We start from the raw sequence: 12,196 nt of genomic DNA, 5'->3' as shown, positions 1-12,196 counted from the left end.
AAATACATGACAAGGGGAACACTATACTATATATTAAGTTTTAGTTTCTAAGCAAAGCTGAGAAGATATTTTTTTGTGACCATCATTTATTTTATCTGCTCTAACTTGACCTATTTTTTTCAACGATACGTCAAATTACTATAATTCGTATCTAGTTGAAGATATTATCCTAAAAAATTGAAAAAAAATTCTATACTTGTCCCATCTATGCCTCGTTCACACTGTGCCGCGACTCCACTGTGCTACCGTTTTTTAACTAATTGATATAATTACTATTTTATATAACACGAAATATTTTTAATAATTATTTTTATTATTATTTAAATTATTTAGGACAAAAACAATACCTTTTACATTTATTGATTATCATTACGAAAAACGATTTGATAAATTAAATTTAAATTAGCAATAAAAGTTTTAGTTTCATCAAAATATGCTTCAGTATATTTCGCTATAAAATGGTACTTAGTTTCATTTGCAGTAAGTCTGTTAATATACAAAATATTGAGAACTTCTATGTCTGGGATATTATCGTTTTCATATTCACAATAGCGTTTCATATAATTATTTGCTTTTGTGGTTAATATAGATAATACATTATCAAGGTATGTCTGTATGCCAACATTTTCTATTGGATATGCTTTAACTGGATTGTTCATGAATGGATTCGTAATTCGTTGAAAGTTATTTCGTTTATTTTTAAGTAGACTAATGTAGTTAACTCCTTCTTCTATAGAATATACAAATTCTACCAATTTTTGAATAAAATTGTTAAGAGATTTTATTATGTGTTCATCTAAATATATCTTAGATTCTTCCATTAGTTAATATATATAAGAAGTAATAACGGTTATTCTTTCAGAATACTTACAGTAAACAATATCTGGCAAAATATTTTGAAATTTTAGAAGGAACTTATGTGCTGGAGAACTCGGATCATTAATATTATAGTCGTTTGATAAATTAATTGCCTCCTGTCTTAAGGAATCAAAAGAGGTAAAATTATTTCCATCCATTCGAATACTGACTCCATCAAGTTGTAAACTTGCCTGAGAGCAAACAAAATATTGAAAAATATTTTGCACCTCAACACATGAAACGTTATGAGTATAATATAAAATGTTCAACATCAAATAAAGGCTCCATGTAGTTTCAATCATCATTTTTAACATTTTTTTATTAGAATTATACGATATACAATAGAAAAATGTAGTCAAAAGCTGTTTAAATGTTCATATTTAAGTCATCAAAGAATAATCCCATTATTTGTATATTTAAAAATAAAATGTCTACTTATTTAAACAAAAGTTTTATAATGATTAATACCTTTATTCTTAGCAGTTATATTTTTAAATAATTGTCTCAAATACATTTTTTCAAGTTTGTATACATAGAAATATTTGAAACTAGTTCCCGAGAAAATATCATAATTTAGTCTTACAATTTATAAATCGATCAATATAAGAATACTAATGAAATCTTCTTAAATTAATTTTAAAATGGTAGCCTATTAGGGTCCTAATACAGTATAGACATGACATAGATGGGACAAGTATAGATGATAACATTTTATTTTTTGGCTCATTGATATAACTACTATTTTATATAACAGAAAATATTTTTAGTAATCATTTTTATTATTATTTAAAAAATTTATTATAATAACAATTCCTTTTACATTTAATGATTATCATTACAAAAAACGTTTTTATAAATTCCATTCAGATCATGTATTAAAGTGTTAATTGCAGTCAGGCCACATTTTGGGGAGGAGCACTTTTCCCGGGTTGCAAATATCTTATAACAAATATGTGATTTTTTTTAAATTTAATTAATTTTATTTAACTTGAAATTCTAGCAGATCGGTTTATTTTTATGAAACATAATTATCAATTTCTAAAAAAAATATTAATTAATTATTCGTCAACTTAAAGCATATACAAAAATATAAATATGATATATTAAAGCTGTATAACATCAAAGACTGCAGTTAGTAGGTAGGTATTATCATTGATTATACATAGTACTATTTATAATCAACGACTCTATAAAATAAGTAGGCAGCAATTTATTTGATTCGTGTTTTTATCTATTTTTAGTAAAATTTTGATATGTTCTCCCTTAAACTGGTTTTGTGGATATCGTCGGACGTTGATATTCGATTATATGGGTATACTAAGAAAGTTATAATTCAATAATCTATTACGTTTATCACAACATTATTATCTAACAATGTGTTGTGTACAGACGGTTCATAATGTTCCACTTACTTATTAGCCTTATTATATTTGAAGGTAATAATTTAAGATTTTAAACAGTGCATATGTAGGATTATGGAGACGTAGTATTAAAAACGGTGTGTCGTTTATTATTATATATAATTTATTTTTTTTAACATATTAAAAATCAAATCAGTAATAATTTGAAAACAAATTTTTTTTCTTTTACTTATTATTTTATATGTAATTAGTAATAATATTAAAAATTAGAAGTGATAAGAAAAATCGAAATAGTTGAAAATTTATTTTAACTTAAAAAGAATAAAGAAAAAATTCAATAAATTCAATGCCATACGCGGGTTGGAACCTTGTACCTCAAGCGTAAAAAACACAAGTTTTACCAACTCGGCAACTACACGTTGATGAAAAAATTGACTATTTAAGTAAGTTCAAATTTTAAAGTTCATTTTCTCGAATTCAAAAAGCAAAACAATTTAAATAAGTTTAACTTACTATGCTATATCAATTTTTTATTTATATAATATTTATGAAAATCTGTACTCCCCTTGTTAGGTATTTTAAAATAAAATAAAATACAAAAGCCAGAATTTTACATACAAAAATAGCATATTTTTGAATATGGTAGTCATTTTTACCATGAAGACAAATCCGGAGGTCAAATTTTTTTTTTCAAATTAAAGTATATTACATTAGCTTTAATTTTAGATACATATAAAAGGGTAAGTATTTCTGGAACACTTTAAAAATTTAATTGAAAATTTCCTAGTTTCAATACGCACGTATAAAGTATTGACCCCCTCTTGTATAAAGGGGTAAGATCCAATTTACAAAAAAAGCGTGTTAGATTAAATGGGTATATAAAAATTATTTATAAAAAATAATAATATTGATCCATACATTTTTCCAAAAGTTATAGCAATATAAATTTAATAATATAAAATCGACAATTTTTTCACGGAAATCGTACGTTTTTCTTTAACTTTGATGTCCGTTTTCACCACAAAGACAAGTCTAGAGATCAATTTATTTTTTTTTCAAAATAAATGATATTTTATAAGCTCTATTTTAAGGTATATTTAAAAGTGTCAGTCTTTCCGGAACATTTATAAAAGTTAAGTTGAAAAAGTTCTACATACTATACGCATTTTAAAAGGTTTGCACCACCCTGTATATAGGGAAATAGTCCGATTTAAAAAATAAGTATGTCCAATGAAAGAGGTATATATCATTAAAGAATAAAATTGATTCATACATTTTTCAAAAAATATAACAACATAATGTTAAAAAAGTTATAATATAATATTAAGAATTTTTTCACAAAAATAGCATATTTTTGTATACGGTAGTCATTTTTACCATGAAGACAAATCCAGATGTCAAATTTTTTTTTTTCAAATTAAAGTATATTACATTAGCTTTAATTTAAGGTATATATAAAAGTGTCAGTCTTTCCGGAACATTTTCAAAAGTTAATTTTTTGTAAAAAAGTTACCATTTTGAAACCCTTTCTGTGGGCTGGTAAATGATCAAATGTTCACAAAAATATGTACAATGATAGTTAAATACCTAAGGTATCTAAAAAACAAAATTATATAATTATTCGATTATTTGGAAAAAATTTTGGCGATTTTAAGTAAAAAATATTGATAAAATATTGAAAATTAGCGATTTTTAATTTGTAATTTTTTGGAGGATTTCCCCCGTTAACGGGGAACGAGGGATTTTTTTTTTCAAATTTTGAGGGTAATGTCTTTAACTAGATATGTTTTGTGATCTTTTGACATTTTTTCATTAAAATTAGTTCAGCGAGAGTTGAGATTGAGCGTCGGATAATACGCGGGCAACTCTTGACAATGTTTTTGCCTTAACCGAAACAAACGGCGCGTCAGATAAACGGCCGTTTACGGGGAGCGAAACACAAGAGTGGCAAAACGACGATCCGTTTCTTTCATCCATCATGAAACAATTGCTCAAGGAGAACGCCAGAAAAAATGATAAGGAGTCCAGCAAGGACAACAACGAATATTTCATGTTAGACGGACTTGTACGCATTCGTATGGGCGTAGACACACCGGCCGTAATACCAGTAGCCAAATCACAGCGTTCGATTTGGCGATACCACGACGATCCGCTGGCGTGTCATCCAGGATGGATAGATACCTACCGAGCGAACAAACAGCGTTTCTATTGGAAGGGCCTGAAAAACATAGTACGCGAGTACGTAAAATCGTGTGATGTTTGCGCGTGTACAAAGGCCCTAAATAGGCGTCCGAATGATCATTTAACTTCGCGCAAACCAAGACAACCGCGGGAGGTCATATATTATCTAAATTTATTTTCGACTCTCGAGAGTCAAACAAACTAGCTGAGCAGACCAGTCTAAGAAATTTAAATATTTTAATAATAAATTCTTATAAAAATTGGATAGCGGAAAAAATTAGAATAATGTTAGTTATGTCATTAAAATTTTTTATTTATTTTTATGTATACCAAAATATCTTATTTATGACTTATTTGTTTTAGCGTAGTATATATTTTAGCTAGTACATCTTTTATTAAGTTACTATTGTCTAAATGATAAATGATATAAAACAAATTATACGGTAGTATTTTAGGTAGCTATACAAAATTAAATAAATATTTATCATATTAATGCGGATTAACGAACATTATAACCTAATGTATTGAGATAAACTTTGAACCTACTCCTCACTCATTGGCGTAATATTAAATATAGCACTCTGTGGCTAAAAAAATTAACACATATATAACTAAACATTGCTTATAAGTACTTCGGGTAGAATTATTTTAGGATATTTATTCACTTGTCAACGTATTTTTATGTACGTAAGAAAAATAGATAAAAACGTATTGTTACAACGAGTTTTTTTATTGGAAGATGTTCTAAAAAAGTTGTCTTACATATAAATTAAACGCCCAGATGATAAGAATATAAGTTTTTATAAGAATATACAATCATTAAAACACTTGATAACACAGAAAAAAATTGAAAATAAAACTGTATAGTAAATTTATTTTTAATACTTCACAATATTAATAATATTTTTAATTTTAAAAGAAACATACAAATTTAACTGGTCTACAAATAATTAATTAATCTAAAAAAATAGCAATTTAAATTAAAGGGGGATAAGTAATACGTTTCATATATTTTTATAGAAAAATATAAACACACCGGCACGTCACCTCCTTTGTTTTTTTTAAAGTGTTAATAATTTCCAAACTATTGTTACAAAAGTGGTTATCGAAGAGTCATTTTTAGCTTCGATGCAATGCTGAGAAGGTATTAATTTTATTATGTTTTGTTATTTTTTTTTGTGTCTGTATTTGTGACGTCACAATAAAAATAGTTATTTTATACAAATATTGATTAACCATGAATACAACACTTTAACATTTGTACATTAATTATGGTTGTTTTTATGAAACAAACATGTATTATTTGATATCTTGATGTTATTATTATACAAATGTATATCAATTCTCGGAGAATCGTAATCTTCCATGTTAATTACTGGCTTGCATGTAAATTCTTCGAGAAACTTATTTTTTTGCAAACCTTTTACATAAAATCGTAAACATCGATCGGCGAGAGCATTCAATATCGTCTGTGACTCTGCATAATCAACCTTGCCGTCTGTATGATGTAATTTGTGATAATTTCGATGCAGCGCATTTATTGACTCTAGCTGATTTAGTCGTCATGTAGAAATCATCAGCTGGTTTCAACTTATAATGATTTAAACTGCAAGGTGGCCCATAATAACCTTTCCCGTTTTGTTTATAAATAACTTTTGTTCAAAAAATGACAGGGGAACGGTAAATCTGGTTTCAGATAGTTAGACGATGCCTAATTTTGTTTCATTGCGACTTTATCATAATGGAGCAGTGGACGGGTGCTCATCGTTCGATTATCGTAAAAGCTTATTATAAGAATAATGACTCTTACGTGAGTGCAATTCGAGTTCCATTACGACCAACGGTGAATTTATGGATAAAAAAACTTTGAGGAAAGTGGTGATGCGTGTCGCCCAGTATGATGTCGTGAGCCATACGTGTTCGATGGGACAGTTAACAGCGATCGCTATCGTTTGATGTTGAGTGAGTTTCAGGTACCTGATTTGAAACGTAGACGAAAACTATCAGCTACCTGGTTCCAGCAAGACGGGGCGACCTGCCATTCCGCGAAAGAAACGATTGAACTGTTGCGAAAATATTTCCACCATAGACTGGTTTCGCGAAACACTGAAATTTGTTGGCCACCTAGGTCGCCTGACTTATCGGCGTGCGACTATTTTCTATGTGGATATTTGAAATCCAAAGTGTATGCGAACAAGCCCAGGACTTTAGAACAACGTCTGTTTGAATGTATAAAAAATGAGGATAATCATCGGCAAGGAATAATTTTTAAGACCTACATTGTAAAAGTAATTTAAATATACTATTTAAAAGCGTCATGTTTCTACTTTATTTTAGTACTTAAATTATCTCTGTACATTGATTTTTCGCCGGGTTATTAAAAAAACCAATGTGAAAGGTTATTATGAGCCACTCTGTATCAAACGTATATACAGATAATTCTTTTGCAATTAATTTACATTTGTAGTCTACGATGCATTGAAAATCGATTACTATTGACTGATTCATTTTTTTGTAATTTTTGTGATTGTTGAAAGTATACTAAATCGTTTTTAAACATTGATTTCGATAATGATAAATATTCAGCATTATATCAAATGCATTTATCGTTTCAAGATAGCTTCTATAATATAGATAACGGTGATCCTATTTTGACTAAAGAAGAATTTAAATATTCCAAATATATTGTATTTAGTATAATAAACAAAATGAAAAAATTAAGAGCGCTTCCGTTGATGTTCGAATTGAATTCGAAACTAAAATTCCTATACCAAACGATACATCAGCTTATTGTCTTATACTACATGATAAGATTTTCGAGGATAACTCTATGACTAGTGAAGTACACAAGGTGGTTTAATTTATGAAATAAAAAATTAATGTAAGTATAATATCTTTTATTATTGAAACAACTATTATTATACTTAATAAGTTATAATTTTTAGTTATTTATGTTTCACAATTGTTTTACATTTAATCATTAAATTTAAATTTATTTACATTATTATACATTTTTATTACATTTATAAATTTATTTATTACAATTATTATTAAAATACTTATTTAACTTTTGTTTCTTCCAGTGTGTTTCATATTCGTTGAACACGAGTAGAGATAATTCATCAATCTCTCGAGCACATTCTTCGTCATAAAATTCTACATTCCAACTTCTAACGTCTTCTGAATCACGATAATAACTTTATTACTATTTAAAACAGGTTTATAATTTTTTTTTACTTACTTATCATTTCTTGATAATCTGATGTTCTTACATCATCAACTCACGTTTACTGTGTTATTAGATCCATCAATTCTTCCCCCTTATCGAAATTCAACCATGGTTGTGTTCCGAGATGAATACAATTTCCATTAACTGATTCATTATTAAACTGATTCTATTATTATAATAATAAAATTAAAAATTTTTAAATAAATATAAAATATTAAACACATACCATATCATTTAACCAAGTTTGATGTTGCCCCACATCGATCATCAAGTATGATGTAGGATTTTTTGTTTCATTATCGATATTTAAATAATAATCATCCATAATCCAAAATTCTGTTAATAATTCTTGAGACTGCGTAAATATGTATATATTATTATAATTGCATAAATAAAATTATTTTTTAAATACTTACCATTGTTTGCGAAAGTGGTTCAATTTTCATCTCGTTTAATATTTCTGCAAATTCTTCTTCGCCAAGTACTGGAGACAGCGGTTCAGTTCTCATATTATGCAGTATTTGTAAAAATGCTTCATTGTCATAAGTTTGTGAAGACATGTTGCTTATACGCTTTTAATCCAATGACTGTGAACACATATACTCTTATTCAATCTTACAGTAGAATTTCAAAATTATGATTTAGCTTTTCTATTGACACTGCGATTAGTTTAAATTGGTTGACGTTTTAAAAATATTACTGGAGTAGGTACCGTGAGTTATATATCAAAATTTTCAATTTACTTCGTTATTTTAAAATTTGCTGTTTATGTGTTATTTAAACGCTAACTGTTTAAATTATATAATAACTAACTTGCATATTACGTACAGCACATTAAAATAATATTTCAGCATTTTGTCTTATCTGACAACGTTAATTTTTTTTCTTTTAAAGTAATATGTATTCATAGAAACGAAGTCTGGAGTATATAAAAATATGAATAAATTTATCGTATCTGGTTCTGTGAGAAATTTTAATTTCCTCATAATATACTTAACAAGTATGAAATTATAAGTATAAATTATAACTTTAATTTTGATAAAACATTTAATCATGTATATCACAGTAAAGAATGAGACGATATACAGTAGTTACATATTTCTATCTCACAAATGTATTGATTGTATATATTATTTTGATGAACATTTTTTCTTAAATAATAATCAAACATTGAGTAGGTGTAATAATTTTGTATTTCAATTACAAATGTTTCACAATAAAATTATAACAGTTCAAAATTGTTTACAACTATTGATATAACATTTTTTTTATTCAAATAAATTGCTACAACTTTCCCATACTTGAATTTGATCATTAATATGGTGTACATTATCATCATGAATATTTTCGTTGAGATTTTCCAAAAGTTCTTGATGGTCAAGAATTTCTGAAATGAATTTTTAGAAATGGAATTTCTAAAAATTTTAATTTTATATAGTATTTTTAACACTAATAATTTCGTGAAATATCTACCTTATATTTTCGTTTGTCATTTGCATAATATCCTAATTGGTTTGATGTTTGAAATCCGCAATGAATTGATCCCATATACGTTTAACGATACATTTATAATCGAATGTAATTATTTCTACGTACAGTGCTGTTGAAGTCTTTGACAGTAACGATATATCCATTTTTTTACGATTGAATACATTAAATTTTCAGGTAATACTAAAAACTTGTTTATGACCATATCCTTTACTTTTTTGTAAACTTCTTTACTCTGCATAAACAATAAGTTGCACGTTTCGTATTTCTCTTTGGATACCTCCAACAGACAAGACTTCATTTCTTTCAACGCTATCAGATTTCCTTCGGTCAATGATATACGTTCCATTTTTTCTTCTTCACTACCTTTACCTGATATCGATAGATAACTTATCGAGAAACATTTCGATTTTACAATGCTAAAAACGGCACTCAAATAAATTTTTGATTTACACAAATCGTACATATATGATAAAACTTCATCGATTAAATTTAAAAAATTAATAAATTTATCGATATTCATCCAAAAGTACATACTCGGAGATATTATTATTACCACTGGAGAATAATGGTCGCTCCACCATCTACAGCCAATGTGTATGAATTTTCTCTCAACAAAACTCAAATTGAATATAGACGTTGCAAGTACAGTCAAGTTAGGTTGAGATGGATACCACATAGACATTTTAACATCTTTCATACCTGCAGCCATGTTCATATTACAAGCACACACTTAAATACAATAACACAATACTATTATTTCTTCACGTTCAGCCGTGTTTTATATTAATTATTGACTAAGGGGCGGGCAGGCGTATTTAACACTATGCGAGATGTGAATCGTTCTATAAAATACAACTAATAAATATTGGTGGGAGGAGGAGGTGCTGCTTTCAGGCGCTTAAATGTAAGAAATGAGAAGGTAATACTCCTCAAATAACAGTAGTGTCGTACATTAAATCATAATAAACATAAGAGAGGCGCTAAATAATATATATTACCTGTTATCAAAATAACCTCACTGATAAACACTCATCACACTATCCTTATTTTTAATAAGTGAGAGGAGAAGGTTCCAATTTTTATGTGATAAGAGAGAAGGAGGGATTTTAGGAGGTGGCCTCACAAACACACATCATGGCCTAAATTAATTCCTGAGAAACATTTCTATATAATAATGTACTTATATGATTTTGATACTTTTTGGAGAAACTGAAACAGATTTTAAGTGGCTCACTCACTCAGGTCCCTACTTCCACACGTAATTATTTATTACGATAATTATTATCTATTAATTAGAGTCCGTGAGATATGATACGATATTAGGGGTGTTTAATAATTATATTAAAACAAAAACTTCTTTCTTTTAATATTGAAATAAAAATTAAATCTATTCTAATAACTAACAATGAACTTATAGTAAACTAAAAAAATAATGTAGTGAGCAAAAATATTATAATAAAAAAACCTCAAACAAAAATCGTCAGCTCGTGCGGAGTAGTTAACTCCCAGGTGATCTCATTTACACAGTCTCCAACGTTTTTACAGTGCTGATCCGCTAACCTGTCTTATCTATCGACTGCCGCACAAGACTAACAACTCTCAACAGAGACGTGTGTGCCGATGGACATCTGATAATCACGACCGTATAAATTCATCGTAGATAAAAAGCGTGCTGTTTACGAGCAGTGTCAGGTAGGTTTTGAGGTAAAACGCAATTATTACTTTCAACAACAGCTATATTTAATAAAAAATTATTTTTTATTCCCAAATATTTTTAGAATTACTATTTTTTTTATAAATTTAGTGATTACTTATTATCTAAATAAATAATAAAAATACAAATATTTTCAAGTAATATTTATTAAATTTAATTATTTAAAATTATTTTTTGAATTTCACGTTAGCAAAACTGTTTAATTCTGTCCTAATTATTCTTAATTTAAATTTTTTAGTACTTATATTTTTCGTATTGAAGAGACGCTTATTTGATTCAAAATTTTTATTTAAATTTCACCAGTGTTATTTTCATCAATAATTCTTAGTACAAAATATCGTATTAAGATTTAATATTAATAAATATATGTAATATGTATTTCAAATCCTTTCTGTATTTAAGTTTTCCATCAAATTTTCATAAAAACACATACCAAAAGAAAATTTATGTCTCTAGTATACCCTATTAAAAATTCATTAGCATCTCAGATTTTATAAAATAGTTAAATCAGTTATAAAATTCAAGAAATTTATTTTACAATATCATTTATTACGTTGATGTAGTTTTGAAATATTTTTTTACTTTAATAAAATTGGGTATTTTATTAAAATTTTGGCACTTATAGGTTCAATTTGGTTAAAATAAGATTCTTTTAACGTTGTTTGGTATTATTTTACCTTATCGGATGTCACACAGGTTCTATGAAAATAGAGTCATACTATATTTTTCATATAATCCGAGATAGTGCTCAGTCACCTACGAATTACTGTTGGCACACATCTGATAAATGCGCTGTCGATAAACGTATGATAATTTGGTAACACCACAATTGCCAATTTTATACTACAAATATTCTGATTTTTTAATTTTATTTAGTTTTACCTATTGAAATAAATATCAAATACACCTAACTCGATGAATTTTTGTCTAAATAGTAGAGTCAAAATTAATATTAAAAATATTAATAAAATTCCCTGATAATCTGTAAACTAATTACAAGAACCTATCAATATCTATTTAATATATTATAAAAATTTATAATTACAAAGAAAAATGTTAGACATTTTTTTTGTGTTTTATTAAATTAATTTTTTAAAGTATTTTATATAATTAAATAAAATAAAATTTTATTGGTTTTTTTACAGATAGAATTGTATATTAGACAGTTTCTTAACTTAAATAAATAGTTATTTTTATAAAAGTAAATAGCAACATTTTTCACACTTCATATATAATTAATTAAATAAATTATATATTTTTATCATTGAATATATAAAAAAAATAGACCACAATGGTACAATTTAAAATAATTTACGCATTATTTTATGTACGTTTTTTAGCTTCGATGCAAAGCTGAGAAGG

This window comes from Daktulosphaira vitifoliae, unplaced genomic scaffold (genome assembly GCF_025091365.1).
Source record: "Daktulosphaira vitifoliae isolate Bord-2020 unplaced genomic scaffold, ASM2509136v1 Scaffold_5, whole genome shotgun sequence".
NCBI lineage: Eukaryota > Metazoa > Arthropoda > Insecta > Hemiptera > Phylloxeridae > Daktulosphaira > Daktulosphaira vitifoliae.
This window is presented reverse-complemented; position numbering follows the sequence as displayed.